Genomic DNA, 19,916 nt, shown 5'->3' on the forward strand with positions numbered 1-19,916 from the left:
CGGGTATTACGTCGCAGTCATGTGCCGTGGATATGACGTAATTGCCCGAACCTCCGCCAAAATTCAAATCTGTTGGCGCGATGGCCGTGAGCCACTGAGCAGCGACGATTATCAACAGAAATATCTTTATTTTCTGCTTGCAACTGGACCGTCTAGAGCGTACACGGTAAGTAACACTCATTGTGTTTAAGGAGATTTACGTTTGTAATAGCAGAAGTGTAGCCGCGTTGCGTTGTACGTGTGAAAATTGGTCGAGGCGAAATGTTAATGTTTAATTTCATTCCTTTAGGTTCCACGGTGTTTGTTGGCTGCAAGTTTTCCACTGCAAGAAGAGGCTCGTATCATTGACCAGGAGCGAGCTACAATGGTGAGTAGCCATAACATTTATGTTAAACACTTCCTATTTCATGTCTAACAGTACTTGATTTAACAAATAACCATAAATAAATACAGTGTGGGCACTGAAGTTAACATATGTGATTATACTGCCTAATCTGTCACGGAGTAGATTGTTGCAAAGTAATATAAGATCCAAAGTTGTAATTCAGAATAGTTTTCAAAAGAAGGCCATTAGAATTATATACAAGTCTGATTACCCTTAACATAACAACAAGCTATTAATTAAATCACAAATTCTTCAATTCAAAGATTTGGTAGATTATCAGACAAATAATGTCTAACAGTAATTGATTTAACACATCACGATAAGTAGATTGAGTGTGGGCACTCTCAAGTTAACAGATATGATTATACTGCCTAATCTGTTACAGAGTATGTTGTTGCCAAGTAATGTAGAATAGATCCAAAGTAGTAATCCAGAATAGTTTTGAAGAGGCCATTAGAATAATAAACAAATCTGATTACCTTGAACATAATAACAAGCTAAGTGTTTAATATGTCCTATGAAGTCAAAATTGGGCACCATCATGTGGTGAAATTTGGAATTGCATCACATCCAATTTTGCCTGGGAACAAACAGATTAAATAAATCTTAGTTTTGAATAAGCCACTCCTTCTCAAACAAGTAAACTCTGCCCATTTCGCGCAGTAGATGTTCTGTTAATATCTAGTATTTATACAAAGTCATAATTTAAATTGCTTTCAACCTTCATTCATCGGTTCAACCAACATTACTCGCTCTTATTACCAACTTGTATTGATTTAACTAAGCGTTTAATACTTCCTATCAGGTCTCAAGGCAAGATTTGGCAAAATACAATTTCAGCAAATCCAATTTTGCCAGGGAACAAAAATAGATTAAATAAACTAAATAAGTCTTCTTCCCATTAAATAAATCAGAAAAGTCTGTCTTGTAACCAGTCCTCTTCAAACAAGTAAAGTCTGCCCATTTTGTGCCGTAGATTTTGTGTCTATGCCTAGTATTTAAACAAAATCATAATTTAAACGACTTCTTTCCTTCATTCACTTTGGAAATTTGGAATTGCAGCAAATCGAATTTTGGCAGGGAACAAAAATAGATCAATTAAACTAAATAAGTCTTCTTCCCATTAAATAAATTAAAAAAGTCTGTCTTGTAACCAGTCCTTTTCAAACAAGTAAAGTCTGCCCATTTTGTGCCGTCGATTTTGTGTTAATGCCTAGTATTTATACAAAATCATAATTTAAAGGACTTCATTCCTTCATTCACTTTGGAAATTTGGAATTGCAGCACATCAAATTTTGCCTGGGAAGAAAAGTAGATTAAATAAATTTAATAAGTCTTACTACTTCCCATTAAATAAATTAAATACGTCTTACTTGTTCCCACTCCTTTACAAAAAAGTAGTTTAAAACGAGGTCCCTTCACTCAACCTTTAACCCTATTTATTCACCTTCTAGGCTAAGTGTTAAAGGCTAAGTGTTAAAGGCTAAGTGTTAAAGGCTAAGTGTTAGAGGCTAAGTGCCAGAGGCTAGGCGCCAGAGGCGAGTTTTTGTGGGCTGAAGTTTTAGTGGGGTTAGTGTGAATACAATCCAAAAGAATACAACAGAATACAATACAATAGAATATAATACATAGATTAAATTCAATAGCTCTTACTACTTCCCATTAAATAAATTAAATACGTCTTACTTGTTCCCAATCCTTTTTAAAAAAGTAGTTTAAAACGAGGGCCCTTCACTCAACCTTTAACCTCAACCCCGCACGTCACATTGTGTTGTATCTGTGAATGTTGGTTGTGGCCAAATGATAGTTTTCTTTCATTCGTTTAGGTTCCACGGTGTTTGTTGGCTATGTTTTCCACTGTCAGAAGGATGAAAATACAAAGTACAACGCTTGGACGTGGGCGAAGACGTCACCGGTGAGTCCTTCCTTCCTATTTATTTACCTTCTAGATGCTAGAGGCTAAGTGTTAGAGGCTAAGTGTTAGAGGCTAAGTGTTAAACACAATACGAACAACACAACGATACTGCACTGAACAACACGATACCGCACTGAGAAACACGATACCGCACTGAACAACACGATACCGCACTGAACAACACCATGCCGCACTGAACACCATGCCACACTGAACAACACCATCCCGCACTGAACAACACCATGCCGCACTAAACAACACCATGCCGCACTGAACAACACCATGCCTCACTGAACGACACCATGCCGCACTGAAAGACACCATGCCGCACTGAACGACACCATGCCGCACTGAAAGACACCATCCCGCACTGAACACCATGCCGCACTGAACAACACCATCCTGCACTGAACAACACCATCCCGCACTGAACAACACCATGCCGCACTGAACAACATTATGCCGCACTGAACATTATGCCGCACTGAACAACACCATGCCGCACTGAACAACATTATGCCGCACTGAACAACACCATGCCGCACTGAACAACACCATGCCGCACTGAACAACACCATGCCGCACTGAACAACACCATGCCGCACTGAACAACATTATGCCGCAATGAACAACACCATGCCGCACTGAACAACACCATCCTGCACTGAACAACACCATTCCGCATTGAACACCATGCCGCACTGAACAACACCATCCCGCACTGAACAACACCATCCCGCACTGAACAACACCATGCCGCACTGAACAACATTATGCCGCACTGAACAACATTATGCCGCACTGAACAACACCATGCCGCACTGAACAACACCATGCCGCACTGAACAACACCATGCCGCACTGAACAACATTATAACGCACTGAACAACACCATCCCGCACTGAACAACACCATGCCGCACTAAACAACATTATGCCGCACTGAACAACATTATGCCGAAATGAACAACACCATGCCGCACTGAACAACACCATGCCGCACTGAACAACACCATCCTGCACTGAACAACACCATCCCGCACTGAACAACACCATGCCGCACTGAACAACACCATGCCGCACTGAACAACACCATGCCGCAATGAACAACACCATCCCGCACTGAACAACATTATGCCGCACTGAACAACATTATGCCGCACTGAACAACATTATGCCGCACTGAACAACACCATGCCGCACTGAACAACACCATCCTGCACTGAACAACACCATCCCGCACTGAACAACACCATGCCGCATTAAACAACACCATGCCGCACTGAACAACACCATCCTGCACTGAACAACACCATGCCGCACTGAACAACACCATGCCGCACTGAACAACACCATGCCGCACTGAACAACATTATGCCGCACTGAACAACATTATGCCGCACTAAACAACATTATGTCGCACTGAACAACACCATGCCGCACTGAACAACACCATGCTGCACTGAACAACATTATGCCGCACTGAACAACACGATCCCGCATTGAACAACACCATCCCGCAGTGAACAACACCATGCCGCATTGAACAACACCATGCCGCACTGAACAACACCATGCTGCACTGAACAACATTATGCTGCACTGAACAACACGATCCTGCATTGGACAACACCATGCCGCACTGAACAACACCATCCTGCACTGAACAACACCATGCCGCACTGAACAACACCATGCCGCACTGAACAACATTATGCCGCACTGAAAAACACCATGCCGCACTGAACAACACCATCCCGCACTGAACAACACCATGCCGCATTGAACAACACCATGCCGCACTGAACAACACCATGCTGCACTGAACAACATTATGCTGCACTGAACAACACGATCCTGCATTGAACAACACCATACCGCACTGAACAACACCATCCTGCACTGAACAACACCATCCTGCACTGAACAACACCACCCCGCACTGAACAACATGATCCCGCATTGAACAACACCATCCCGCACTGAACAACACCATGCCGCACTGAACAACACCATTCTGCACTGAACAACACCATGCCGCACTGAACAACACCATGCCGCACTGAACAACACCATGCCGCACTGAACAACATTATGCCGCACTGAACAACACCATGCCGCACTGAACAACACCATCCCGCACTGAACAACACCATGCCGCATTGAACAACACCATGCCGCACTGAACAACACCATCCTGCACTGAACAACACCATCCCGCACTAAACAACACCATGCCGCACTGAACAACATTATGGCGCACTGGACAACATTATGCCGCACTGAACAACACCATGCTGCACTGAACAACATTATGCTGCACTGAAAAACACGATCCTGCATTGAACAACACCATGCCGCACTGAACAACACCATCCTGCACTGAACAACACCATGCCGCACTGAACAACACCATGCCGCACTGAACAACATTATGCCGCACTGAAAAACACCATGCCGCACTGAACAACACCATCCCGCACTGAACAACACCATGCCGCATTGAACAACACCATGCCGCACTGAACAACACCATGCTGCACTGAACAACATTATGCTGCACTGAACAACACGATCCTGCATTGAACAACACCATGCCGCACTGAACAACACCATGCTGCACTGAACAACATTATGCTGCACTGAACAACACGATCCTGCATTGAACAACACCATGCCGCACTGAACAACACCATCCTGCACTGAACAACACCATCCTGCACTGAACAACACCACCCCGCACTGAACAACATGATCCCGCATTGAACAACACCATCCCGCACTGAACAACATTATGCCGCACTGAAAAACACCATGCCGCACTGAACAACACCATCCCGCACTGAACAACACCATGCCGCATTGAACAACACCATGCGGCACTGAACAACACCATGCTGCACTGAACAACATTATGCTGCACTGAACAACACGATCCTGCATTGAACAACACCATGCCGCACTGAACAACACCATCCTGCACTGAACAACACCATCCTGCACTGAACAACACCCCGCACTGAACAACATGATCCCGCATTGAACAACACCATCCCGCACTGAACAACACCATGCCGCACTGAACAACACCATTCCGCACTGAACAACACCATGCCGCACTGAACAACACCATGCCGCACTGAACAACACCATGCCGCACTGAACAACACCATGCCGCACTGAACAACATTATGCCGCACTGAACAACACCATGCCGCACTGAACAACACCATCCCGCACTGAACAACACCATGCCGCATTGAACAACACCATGCCGCACTGAACAACACCATCCTGCACTGAACAACACCATCCCGCACTAAACAACACCATGCCACACTGGACAACATTATGGCGCACTGGACAACATTATGCCGCACTGAACAACACCATGCCGCACTGAACAACACCATGCCGCACTGAACAACACCATGCCGCACTGAACAACACCATGCCGCACTGAACAACATTATGCCGCACTGAACAACACCATGCCGCACTGAACAACACCATGCCGCACTGAACAACACGATCCCGCATCGAACAACACCATCCTGCACTGAACACCATGCCGCACTGAACAACACCATGCCGCACTGAACAACACCATTCCACACTGAACAACACCATGCCGCACTGAACAACACCATCCTGCACTGAACAACACCATCCCGCACTGAACAACACTATGCCGCATTGAACAACACCATGCCGCACTGAACAACACCATCCTGCACTGAACAACACCATGCCGCACTGAACAACACCATGCCGCACTGAACAACACCATGCCGCACTGAACAACATTATGCCGCACTGAACAACATTATGCCGCACTAAACAACATTATGTCGCACTGAACAACACCATGCCGCACTGAACAACACCATGCTGCACTGAACAACATTATGCCGCACTGAACAACACGATCCCGCATTGAACAACACCATCCCGCACTGAACAACACCATGCCGCATTGAACAACACCATGCCGCACTGAACAACACCATCCCGCACTGAACAACACCACCCCGCACTGAACAACACCATGCCGCACTGAACAACACCATGCCGCACTGAACAACACCATGCCGCACTGAACAACACCATTCCGCACTGAACAACACCATGCCGCACTGAACAACACCATGCCGCACTGAACAACACCATGCCGCACTGAACAACACCATGCCGCACTGAACAACATTATGCCGCACTGAACAACACCATGCCGCACTGAACAACACCATCCCGCACTGAACAACACCATGCCGCATTGAACAACACCATGCCGCACTGAACAACACCATCCTGCACTGAACAACACCATCCCGCACTGAACAACACCATGCCGCACTGAACAACATTATGGCGCACTGAACAACATTATGCCGCACTGAACAACACCATGCCGCACTGAACAACACCATGCCGCACTGAATAACACCATGCCGCACTGAACAACACTATGCCGCACTGAACAACATTATGCCGCACTGAACAACACCATGCCGCACTGAACAACACCATGCCGCACTGAACAACACCATGCCGCACTGAACAACACGACGTCGCACTGAACAACACGACGCCGCACAGAACAACACGACGCCGCACAGAATAACACAATACCGCACAGAACAACACAATACCGCACAAACAGTTTTAGATAATATTACGTCGCAGTCATGTGACGCGGACATGACGTCAATAGGCGGAACTCACGGCAAAATTATAATCCGTGGGCGTGGCTTGCAACAGGAAGTAGGAAAGCGGCAGTTCTGGCAAACAAGACACAGCGGTTAGTAACACGATGACTAACAAGGCAAATATTTTTGTTTTCAGCTTGCAACTTGACCGTCTAGAGCGTACAAGGTAATTACAACTGTTTTTTTTTAGCCCTGAAAAGCGAGGGAGTGTGGCGTTTGGGAGGAATGTCGAACTCGGCGTCTGCTTCCAGCCACAGACGCCAAATTTCGACGATTATTTCGACTGGTCAACGGTTGTAAATTATTGCGTTGACTAAAAACTTTATTTAACTCTACTCTTAACTTTGCCGTTTCAGATATGCGGGTATTACACCGCGGAAATGACGTCAATAGGCTGAACTCTCGCCAAAATTCAAATCTGTGGGCGCAATGGCCTTGAGCGAGACACCGGATACAAACGCGACGATTATCAACAGAAATATCTTTATTTTCCGCTTGCAAGTGGACCGTCTAGAGCGTACACGGTAAGTACAACTCATTGTGTTTAAAAAGATTTACGTTTGTGTAGTTTGCGTTGCGTTGTATCTGTGAATGTTGGTTGAGGCTAAATGTTAATGTTTAATTTCATTCCTTTAGGTTCCACGGTGTTTGTTGGCTGTATGTTTTCCACTGCAAGAAGAGGCTCGTATCATTGACCAGCAGGAGCTACAATGGTGAGTACCCCTTTCGTCTTCCATTTATGTTAAACACTTCCTATTTCATGTCTAACAGTACTCGATTTAACAAATAACCATAAATAAATACAGTGTGGGCAGTCACGTTAACATATGTGATTATCCTGCCTAATATGTTTATCACAAATATGTCACTAATCACTAATATGTTTATTTGTTTATCACAACACCTTTGGACCTTCAGCAATCGATTATTTACCTTCATCTACATAGAGACAGAACGATGGTGTCTTAAACATCTCATTCATTTCACCAAATAACTTCACGCAGGTGGATAACGGCCGTCTCGGTCACGCTATGTTGCGTGATGCAGTTTTGAAGAACCAAATGCATTTATTCAATGAATAAGTCAAGCTAGTTCTATGTTTATGATGTTGTAAGTTACGGTACCGATTGAAGTTGAGTTCGAAGCCAGTGGAAAACAGCGCTGCGTTTGTGCTCTCCAGGTACAAATGTTGTGATCTCTGACTGACGACCGGGCGAGACTCGAGTAAGAGATGTCCAAACGAGCTCCGGCAGGGCGGGCCAAGGCGGAGCGAACGGACGCCCTTCAGGCCGCCAATGACGAGCTGAGAACCAAACTGATGGACGTCCAGTTAGAACTTCAGCAGGAGAAGAACAAGGTGAAAACCTCAACAGACAGACACTGCCTGCCTCCCTGCCTGCCTCCCTGCCTGCCTCCCTGCCTGCCTCCCTCCCTCCCAGTTTTCCCGATGTAGATTAGACATGCGTGTGCCATGACTGTGTCAGCCTACATCAACAAATGCACCGAGGACGTCAGCACCACTAAGAATATCATCACCCGGGGCAACCAACGACCCTGGATGACTGAGGAGGTACGTCAAACGCTACGAGCGCGGAACTCTGCCTTCAAGTCTGGCGACAAGGAGACACTGAGGACAGCGAGAGCCAACTTGAACCGTGCCATCAGGATAGCGAAGCGAGACCGCAGTCGAAAATTTCAGGATCGTTTCCACGACGTCAAAAACATCAGGAGTATGTGGCAAGGCATACGGGCGATTACAGACTACAACTCACCCTCCCCCCCCCCGGTGGGTGTAGTTGATGCTGACTTTCTAAATGGTCTAAATAACTTCTTTGGGAGGTTCGAGGCACTAAACGGCACTCCAGCAGTTAAAACTGTCCCCCATCAGGAAGAGGAGGTACTCTGCCTTGACTCCGCCGATGTGTTGAAGACCCTGAGGAGAGTCAACCCCTGTAAGGCCCCTGGCCCCGACAACATTCCTGGGCGTGTGTTCAGGGAATGTGCAAGTCATCTGGCTGGGGTCATCACAGACATTTTTAACACCTCGCTGGGCCAAGCCACAGTGCCGGCGTGCTTTAAGACTGCCTCCATCATTCCGGTGCCGAAGAAACCTCAAATCACCTCATTTAATGATTACCGGCCTGTTGCACTGACTCCGGTTATGATGAAGTGCTTCGAAAGGCTGCTTAAAGGTCACATCGTTTCCAGACTCCCCCTATTATTTGACCCGTTCCAGTTTGCCGACCGGCAAAACCGCTCCACTCAGGACGCCATCCTCCGTTCTTCACCTGAGCCTGGCTCACCTGGAGGAGAAGAACACCCATGTGCGGAGGCTGTTCCTGGACTTCAGCTCAGCGTTTAACACCATCATCCCACAGCATCTGGTAGGAAAATTGGAACACCTGGGCTTCAACACCCCCCTTCGCAACTGGCTGCTAGACTTCCTCACCAACAGACCTCAGTCAGTCCGGGTCGGACAGAACACCTCTGATGTCATCACCCTCAGCACAGGCTCCCTTCAGGGCTGCGTCCTGAGCCCCCTGCTGTGCACCCTGATGACACACGACTGCGTCCTCAGGTTCACCACCAATCACATCGTGAAGTCAGCAGACGACACAACGGTGGTGGGGCTCATCAGAGACAACAACGACCTGGACTACAGAGAGGAGGTGGAGCAGCTGGTGGGCTGGTGCAGAGAAAACAGCCTGATCCTGAATGAGGAGAAGATGAAGGAGATCATCGTCGACTTCAGGAAAAAACAGCCTCACCACGCTCCACTGATCATCAACAGCTCAGCTGTGGAGGTGGTCAGCACCACCAAATTCCTGGGGGTCCACATCACAGAAGACCTCACCTGGACTATGAACACTACGGCACTGGTCAAGAGGGCACAGAAGCGCTTGTACTTCCTGCGGAGGATGAGGAGAGCCCACCTGCCCCCACCCATCATGAGGACGTTCTACAGGAGCACCATAGAGAGCATTCTGACAAGCTGTCTCTCTGTGTGGTGTGGAGGCTGCACCGCCTCCGATTGGAAGAACGTGAGGAGAGTGGTGAGGACAGCAGAGAGGATCATAGGGGCTCCTCTTCCCTCCATTCAGGACATTTCATCTCAGCGCTGCATGTCCCGTGCCCGTAACATCATCAATGACCCATCACACCCCCACCATGGACTGTTCTCCCTGCTGCCCTCTGGGAAGAGGTTTGCAGCATCCGCTGCAGGTCCACCAGGTTCTGCAACAGCTTTTTCCCTGCTGTCATCAGACTGTTGAACACTAGAACTGTTGAGCTCTAAACTGAACTCTGCATCACACATTCACAGAACTGTACTTTATGACACTACGGACCTCTATCTTGCACTATCTCGCACTACCAACTTTACTGAACTTGTATAAACCCTTTAAATAGAAGTTTAATACATGGTTTAGCATTCCTCTGCACACTCTTGAATACTGTTTTGCCTACTTGCACTATTGCATAATTATCACTGCTGCACTTTATACTTATTTATATATATATATATATATATATATATATATATATATAGTATATATGTATATATATATATTTTCATAGGGTATGTTACTTCTATTCAACTGCAATATCACTACTTTGTTGTAAGACGTATGCAACGGAATTTCGTTTTGTATGCACCATGTGCAGACAAGATGACAATAAAGTTTGTCTAAGTCTAAGTCTAAGTCATGTCAGGTCAGCTGTCTGGAGAGAGAGAGAAGTCAGGACCTGCGGGCGGAGCACCACCGTGCCACCGCCGCCATGACGGAACTCAAAAGCAAACTCCATGAGGAGAAGCAGAAAGAGTTAGCCATTACCAGGGAGACATTACTGCGGCAGCATGAAATGGAGCTGATGAGAGTGATCAAAATCAAAGATGGAGAGATCCAGCGACTGAATGCCTTGGTCCTCAGCCTGAGGGACGGCTCCATGGACAAGGGGATCCGCTCTATCCGTGTCTGACTATCCGCACGCCACGTCGGGCTTCGATGCGGCCGCTACCGTATTGTGTAGCTTGTCCCCAGTAAGCGTCGCGGCGCTCCGTTGCGGTCTCAACGGCCCGGTGTGGCGCAATGTCTGCTCAGGTGAGGAGGGGGGGCGCTTTGCTGGCGGAGGTGGAGGAGACGCGGCGGTGTCGGGAGACCGAGCGGTGTCGCCTCCACCAGGAGCGCGGAAGAAGCCCTGGCAGCGGCCCAGCAGGCCTGGCAGTCCCGAGCGGCCGAGCTCCGATCGGCTCATCACCAGCATCGGGAGGAGCTGAGCCGAACCAAGAGAGACTGCGAGAGGGAGATCCGCCGACTGGTAGGACTGATCAGATGCGCGGTGCGTGGCTATGTTCCCAATTTCGTTGTATACCTGCAGTGCAATGACACCTAAGGCATTCTATTCTATTCTATTTCACAAGAAGAAAATGTCCGGTTGCTCGCTTCGCTTTTGTCACAGCAAAGGTGTTCTAGTCGATTCAAGAAAAAAATTGGCCGGTTGCTCTCTTTGTTTTTGTCACAATTCTGGCAAATGAGTTTGCCCGCCTGCCTGAGCGCTCCCCGTTTGTACATCCAGACGGATGAGATCAAGCTGAAAGACAGAGCGGTTAGTGTTTTGGATGAAGCCCTGGGGCCGGCCACGTCCACCGCCTTCAGCTGCAGACTCAGGCTGCCGAGCAGCAGATCGCTGCCCTGAGGGATTCCCAAAGGGCGGGCCTAAACTACCCTGGAAGTGGGGTCAACGCCGCTACTAGCAATCCTCTTCATTGCGTAAGCCACCTCATCACACACTTGCAGTACGCATGACTTAGTTCGTTGCTGGAGGAAGGTAGCACAAAAACAGTTTTGAACTTTGAACGAGTGCTTGTGTGTGTGTGTTGCGGGGCGTTTTCAGTCTCAGGAGGATCGGGACACGCGACGGTTTCATCTGAAAATCGCTGAGCTCAGCGCAGTCATCAGGAAACTGGAGGATCGAAACGCCCTGCTTTCTGAAGAGCGCAATGAACTGGTAATTTATTGACGGCACGCTTGAAGGTTTGCGCTACGTTTGATGCGCGCCATCCAGCGAGGCACCCATTGCGCTTGCTTATTAGTTGAGCGGCGCGGCGAGTCGGTTGCCTGGTAGATGTCTTTTATTGGGAGCCAAAGCCACGATTCCGTTCAAACCGATGCAAAAGGAATGGATACGTTCTGGCCCGCGTGTTGTGCGTCTTTCACATCCCGCACTTCATGCTTGCAGCTAAAGCGACTGAGAGAAACAGAAAGCCAGTTTCTGCCACTCCTGTACAAAAACAAACGCCTGAGCAGGAAGAATGAAGAACTCTCGCTGGTGCTGTGTCGCCTTGAAAACAAAGTGCGCTTTGTCACCCAGGAGAACGAGGAGATGGCAAGCTTGGTAAGTCGACGCGGACAACGGCGGCGTGCCAACAGAGTCCACTGCATTTGTGTTCCACAGAGAAGGCCTAGTTCGCTCAATGACCTGGACCGCGGTTGCGGCCAGCAGGACGGTGAAATGGAGTTCCTTCAAGTTGTGGAGCAGCGGCACATCATCGACGACTTGTCCAAGGTCTTCAGGCAGGCGACTCGGTGCACGTACGGCAGCGCCGCGCTCGCTCGCTGTCGCCAGGAAACCTTTTCCGTCCAAAGCTTGGCCGGCGGCCGCCATCCAAAAAATTGGCCCCTTAAATTCCGACCTTTCAAGCAGGAGCATTGTGCGCACGCGTTTGAACACGCTTTAGACTTGTTTTGCCGTTTTCAGCAGCTCAAAGCTCCCGTTTTGTCAGCGCCTTTGCCACTCGCTGTGCGCTGAAAACGACGGACTTGCCCGGCTGCTCAGCCCGTCAACCATGAGCCGCGAGCGCGACGTCATTGTCCGTAGGCAGCTAGTGGCAAAATGCACCCTGTTAGAGTTGCGCTCGCTCCAACTTATTTTGCAAGAACCACACGGGAGACAAGTAAGTTCTTTTGGACACCTGCAGGTGGAGAGTCCATCCGTTGTACGAATGAAGTCTGACTCTCGGCTCCTGCACGAGCATTTTAATTAAGAGAAACAGGGTGGGTGTAAGAGTGGATTGAATAGAGGAAGCCCTTGACCTCTAGTCAAAACATAGCAAGGGGTGTTTTACGACTTTGTGTAGGAAGGGATAAGCGATAGGGATAAATAAGGGATAAATAATATTATTTATTACAGGTCGCAGTCAAAGTCAAAGCAACACAATGATACGATAAAGATAATCTGGAAAACCCTGACACACCCTGTAGTTGTCACTTTTGGAAAAGACGAGCGTCCCTCCAATCATCGCCGGTGACGTGTTTTTCAGGCTCTGGAGACAGGAGCTCATGTCAGAAATGTCATTGTGAGTCGCGTTTGTTTCTGCGCCGGAGCCGTTCGTTCCCTTTGCATCCAAAGAATCTCAAAGGCGGATTATTTGTGTCGACAGGAGAGAGATTTGCTGCCACAATACCGACGTCGAGAATCTCTGAGGAGGAACAAAGCGTGAGGTCCTGCAAGGTGAGTCTGTTTGTTTGCGGCTGCTTGGTGTTGCGCAAGATGAAATGGCCTTTTTCTCGCTATCGTTCCTCTCGTCGATTCATCGTGAGGTGTCGCTTCAGTTTGTTCAGAGAGATGTTTGCTTCCGCGCCCGCAGGTCATCGAAACATTTTACGGCTACGACGAAGACGTGTTGGTGGACTCGGACGGATCGTCCTTGTCTTTTCACACCGACAGAACCCCCGACACGGAACCCGAAGAGGTAGCCCGCCATTTCTGCCAGCGTATTGGCACCAAACATTCCTCTTCAGCCTGGAATCGGACTCGTCTTTGCGTCGCGGGTGCTTTGTCGCCGGTCTGACTGATTCTGGTACTAGTGCTGTGTTGCATTGGTGTGTGCATGAAGAGGCGGAGCTTCGCTACCGCCAGCTGACGCAAGAATATCAAGCGCTGCAACGAGCCTACGCTCTGCTAGCCCAGACCAGCGAAAGGGGACTACGACGCCGAGAAGGAGATCAAGGTGGCGCCCCTTCCCGCAACCCCCGGCCGGGTCGCAGCCTCCCCGTTCTCACCCAGCCTCGGGTGTTCTCTGGTCTGAAAGGAGGAGGAGGAGCCTCCCTCCTCCTCCTTTCAGACCAGAGAAAAGCTGATGGTAGAAATGGGTCACTATCAAAGCAGAGTAGCAGATCTGGAGTCAGCGCTGAAGCAACAAGGACAGGTAAGCTCATCAATGAGCACACCTTTTTCTCAGACAAAATAGCTACATTCTTCAGTCACTCATCCGTCTGGCATTACTGGACCAACCCCCCCCCCCCCCCCCCCCCCGAACGTGGCTGGGAAAATGCGGAGAAAAGCAAATGTCATTTTCCAGTCAACCAAAGAATTTGTGGATGAAAATGACACAACATTCCAAAGCTGTCCACGCGTTTGTCTCTTCTAGAATGTCAAGTGGGTGGAGGAGAAGCAGCTGCTGCGTCAGAGCAATCAGCAGTTGGCCGAAAAGGTGACGGAAAGAAAGGCGCTGGGCGGAGTCGCTTGGCGTCACACCTGTCGGGAAGCCCCGCAGATGAGGTCTGACTGTCTTTTCAGGTCAGGCGGATGGAGGCGGAAGAAGCGCGTCTGAAAGAGCACATCCAGGATATCCGAGACCAAAACGAACTGCTTGAGTTCCGCATCCTGGAGCTGGAGGTGGGAAGACTCGCACAAGCGTGTTGAGGCCAGAGATGTGACGGACGGACGGACGGACGGACGGACGGATGCATGCCTCTGCCTTTCAGGAGAGGGAGTGGCGCTCCCCCGTCTTGAAGTTTCTGCAAGTCCGTTTCCCAGACGGCCTCAGCCCTTTGCAGATCTACTGCGAGGCCGAGGGCGTGAGCGTACGTAAGGCGTCCCTCGCAACCCTAACCTTAACCCGAGGTCCCAGAACACCTTACATTGCTCCTTGCGCCTTTCCCCCGGACATCGTCATCAGTGATCTGATGAAGAAGCTGGACATCCTGGGCTATAACGCCGTAAGTGTATGTCGAACTCCTTATGTTCGCACTCCACGAGACTCGGCGGCTCAAATGTGACTTTTGGAAGGCTTTGCGCTGAAAGAAGCTTGTTGACGCTGTGCCTTTGGGCTCTTGCAGAATCTCACCAGCGAGGAGCAGGTGGTCGTGATTCACGCCAGGACCCTTCTCACCCTAGCCGAGAAGGTAACGCGCACGTCCACGCACGCTCTCGCATTCTGCTTATGTGACAGCAGCCTTTCCTCAGTGGTTAGAATACATCAAAGTGACCAAGTCAACACTTCAACAGAAGATGTTGGACATTGAAAGTGAGAAGGTAGACAGACACGCGACATCAGCCAAGGGGAACTCCGGCAATGTGCCCCAACAATTCTGACCTTGAGCTGTGCTAGGATATGTTCTGCAAGCAGAAGGGCTACCTGGATGAAGAGTTGGACTTCAGGAAGTGTTCCATGGACCAGGCTCATAAGGTAAGCCGCCCTCAAATCTCCCGCCGGACCACTGATGGACGAGGATTGCGGCCCAGAGGATCCTGGAGCTGGAGGCCATGTTGTACGAGGCGCTACCGCAGCGGGACTGCCCCGCCACGGACGGCGAAAAAGCCAGCCACGCTGGCGTGAATGACGTGCTGACGGCGGATCAGAGAGAAGAGCTTAGGAGCGCCGTGGACCAATGGAAGCGAGCCCTGATGTGCGAGTTGAGGGAGCGCGACGCTTGCATCCTCCAAGAGAGAATGGATCTGCTGCACAGCGCGCAACAGGTAAGGGCCCAAAGCCAGCCCGGCACTTACTTGCACGCTTACTGGCTTTTGAATGCCACTTTCCATTTGTCCGTCCTAGAGGAACAAAGAGCTGAAAGAATTCATCGAAGCTCAGAAGAGACAAATCAAACAATTGGAGGAGAAGTTTCTGTTTCTCTTTCTATTCTTCTCCTTGGCCTTCATTCTGTGGCCCTAACACCAGCTGGTGAGTGAGCTCCAGCGGCACCGCACTCGACACCTCCGATACACTGCCAGCCGGTCTCAGACGTTGGCAGACGCTCCGATGCCAACGTATACCCCCCGCCACGGTGACAGAGGCACCGCGTCACACCGGCGCTCATCCAATCAGAAGGCAGGAAAAGCAAATTCACATGCAGGGCACTTTTGAACCAGAAGAGAGCGCCACAAAAAACGGTTGTTGCCCCAAACGCGCACTAAAAAGGGTCAGAATAACAAGAGTCCCACTGGCCAGCCGGGGCCACCCGTCCAGCTGTTTCTTCAGGGGGGAAAAAAATTGGAGTCACCGGTGAGTACATTTTGCATTTAGCTCTGCTTTTCTGCTTCTGTCTTCAAGTGTGTGGCATCCTGCGATCAAAGAGTCAGCCAACCCCAAAGCGGTTGACCTCAACGTCCCACCACCATGCCTACCAGAGCAGGTGACGTGATGCTTTGGACATCCTTCCGTCTCAGATGCCCAAAAGTACTCTTTGCCACATCTGCGGCAATACGGTGTCTTTTCAAAGGTGCAAATAAATCCAGCGTGGGCGGAACACGCACGTCTTCGGTTTTTCCCGCTTTGTTTGTGTGACAGCTGTTGTGAAAATTTTATACAAATAAAGTTGTATAGTACAGGTTTGGCCAAGCCGCAACTCCCGAACCGCATGCGGCTCTTTTATGTTCATATCAACATTTGTGTGTGTGTGTGTGTGTGTGTGTGTGGGGGGGGGGGGTTGTGCGTGTTGGCTTCACTTGAGTTCAATTTGGTATTTTGGTCAAAAGCGCATGTGGTGAAATTCCACAAAGTAGGATGGGCAAACACATTTCTTTAAACTATGAGTGTCAATTGGGCTCTCGAAATGGCAGGGAAAAGATGCACAGCAAAACGAAAATACGTAGATGAACACAGGACGTTTTAATCAGAGTGGGAAAGTTTCTATTTTTTGTTGAACGTGATGGCAAACCATTCTGCCTGATATGTCAGACCTCAGTGCATTTCAAAGATTCAAATCTTCAGCGCCATGCACTTCAGCTCACTCCATGCTAACATTGATCAGGCGTCGAACCCGCATCATCATGCTTAAGAGGTGGCCATGCTAACCAGTGCGCCATTATGTCAACGCATAATAACTAAGTCTACTGGTCAAAACAGCGGTTACTATATGACGTCGCTACGTCGTGGTCACGTGACGCAGACAAGACGTCAATGGACGTGGGCAGAGTTAACTTGTTTAAAAGGGAGTAGGCAGAAGAAATATTTAATTTATTTAAATCTATTTTGAGTGCACACCATTATGCCAATGCATAACAACTGTAAATCTACTAAACAAAACAGCGGTTGCTATATGACATCTGCCACGTCGTGGTCACGTGACATACGTGACGTCGATGGGCGTAACTTTCGCCGGAATTCAAATCCGCGGGGAGAGTTAACTTGTTTAAAAGAGAGTGGGCAGAAGAATTATTTAATTTATTTAAATCTATTTGGTGTGTGCGCCATTATGTCAATGCATAACAACTGTAAGTCTACTAAACAAAACAGCGGTTGCTATATGACGTCTGCCACGTCGTGGTCACGTGACGCGGACGTGACGTCGACGCCTACTTTACATCCCACCGATCACAGGACCCCTCGGCTGCATAACCGTGCCCCCTTCCCAACCAATCGGATTTGCTATACGCGAAAACGACGCCAATGGAAAGAGCTTCCGCCCAAATTTAAATCCGTGGGCGTGGCTCGCAGCAGGAAGTAGGAAAATGGCGGCGATGTTGACAAAGACACAGCGGATGGTAACAAACGACTAACAAGAGAAATATTTTTATTTTCTGCTTGCAACTGGACCGTCCAGAGCGTACACGGTAAGTACAACTCATCGTTTTTAAAAAGAAGTACTTTTGTTGCCCTGAAAAGCGAGTGAGCGTGGCGTTTGTGGGGGACGTCGAATTTCGACGATTCTTTCTGGTCAACGGTTGTAAATGATTGTGTTGATTAAAAAAGAAAACTTGATGTAACTCTACTTTTAACTGCCGTTTCAGATAGATTTGGAATTGCATCACATCCAATTTTGCCTAGAGCGTACACGGTAAGTAACACTCGTTGTGTTTAAGGAGATTTACGTTTGTAATAGCAGAAGTGTAGCCGCGTTGCGTTGTACGTGTGAATGTTGGTCCGGGCGAAATGTTAATGTTTAATTTCATTCCTTTAGGTTCCACGGTGTTTGTTGGCTGCAAGTTTTCCACTGCAAGAAGAGGCTCATATCATTGACCAGGAGCGAGCTACAATGGTGAGTAGCCATAACATTTATGTTAAACACTTCCTATTTCATGTCTAACAGTACTTGATTTAACAAATAACCATAAATAAATACAGTGTGGGCACTGAAGTTAACATATGTGATTATACTGCCTAATCTGTCACCGAGTAGATTGTTGCAAAGTAATATAAGATCCAAAGTTGTAATTCAGAATAGTTTTCAAAAGAAGGCCATTAGAATTATATACAAGTCTGATTACCCTGAACAAGCTATTAATTAAATCACAAATTCTTCAATTCAAAGATTTGGTAGATTATCAGACAAATAATGTCTAACAGTAATTGATTTAACACATCACGATAAGTAGATTGAGTGTGGGCACTCTCAAGTTAACATATGTGATTATACTGCCTAATCTGTTACAGAGTATGTTGTTGCCAAGTAATGTAGAATAGATCCAAAGTAGTAATCCAGAATAGTTTTGAAGAGGCCATTAGAATGATAAACAAATCTGATTACCTTGAACATAATAACAAGCTAAGTGTTTAATATGTCCTATGAAGTCAAAATTGGGCACCATCATGTGGTGAAATTTGGAATTGCATCACATCCAATTTTGCCTGGGAACAAACACATTACATAAATCTTAGTTTTGAATAAGCCACTCCTTCTCAAACAAGTAAACTCTGCCCATTTTGCGCAGTAGATGTTCTGTTAATATCTAGTATTTATACAAAGTCATAATTTAAATTGCTTTCAACCTTCATTCATCGGTTCAACCAACATTACTCGCTCTTATTACCAACTATTACCAACTTGTATTGATTTAACTAAGCGTTTAATACTTCCTATCAGGTCTCAAATCGAGATTTGGCAAAATACAATTTCAGCAAATCCAATTTTGCCAGGGAACAAAAATAGATTAAATAAACTAAATAAGTCCTCTTCCCATTAAATAAATCAGAAAAGTCTGTCTTGTACCAGTCCTCTTCAAACAAGTAAAGTCTGCCCATTTTGTGCCGTAGAATTTGTGTCTATGCCTAGTATTTAAACAAAATCATAATTTAAACGACTTCTTTCCTTCATTCACTTTGGAATTTGGAATTGCAGCCAAATCGAATTTTGGCAGGGAACAAAAATAGATCAATTAAACTAAATAAGTCTTCTTCCCATTAAATAAATTAAAAAGTCTGTCTTGTAACCAGTCCTTTTCAAACAAGTAAAGTCTGCCCATTTGTGCCGTCGATTTTGTGTTAATGCCTAGTATTTATACAAAATCATAATTTAAAGGACTTCATTTCCTTCATTCACTTTGGAAATTTGGAATTGCAGCACATCAAATTTTGCCTGGGAAGAAAAGTAGATTAAATAAATTTAATAAGTCTTACTACTTCCCATTAAATAAATTAAATACGTCTTACTTGTTCCCACTCCTTTTCAAAACAGTAGTTTAAAACGAGGGCCCTTCACTCAATCTTTAACCTCAACCCCGCACGTTGTGTTGTATCTGTGAATGTTGGTTGTGGCCAAATGATAGTTTTCTTTCATTCGTTTAGGTTCCAAGAAAACTTGATGTAACTCTACATTTAACTGCCGTTTCAGATAAGCGGGTATTACGTCGCAGTCAAATGCCGCGGATATGACGTAATTGCCCGAACCTCCGCCAAAATTCAAATC

General features: G+C 47.5%; 1 pseudogene; it reads left to right on the plus strand.

The window, feature by feature from the left end:
* On the plus strand, positions 1-15,964 carry LOC148382086 (janus kinase and microtubule-interacting protein 3-like; annotated as a pseudogene).
* The last annotated feature ends 3,952 nt before the right edge of the window (positions 15,965-19,916 follow it).

The sequence above is a fragment of the Syngnathus floridae genome, chromosome 19 (genome assembly GCF_059516105.1).
Source record: "Syngnathus floridae isolate MCC-2025c chromosome 19, RoL_Sflo_1.0, whole genome shotgun sequence".
Lineage (NCBI taxonomy): Eukaryota > Metazoa > Chordata > Actinopteri > Syngnathiformes > Syngnathidae > Syngnathus > Syngnathus floridae.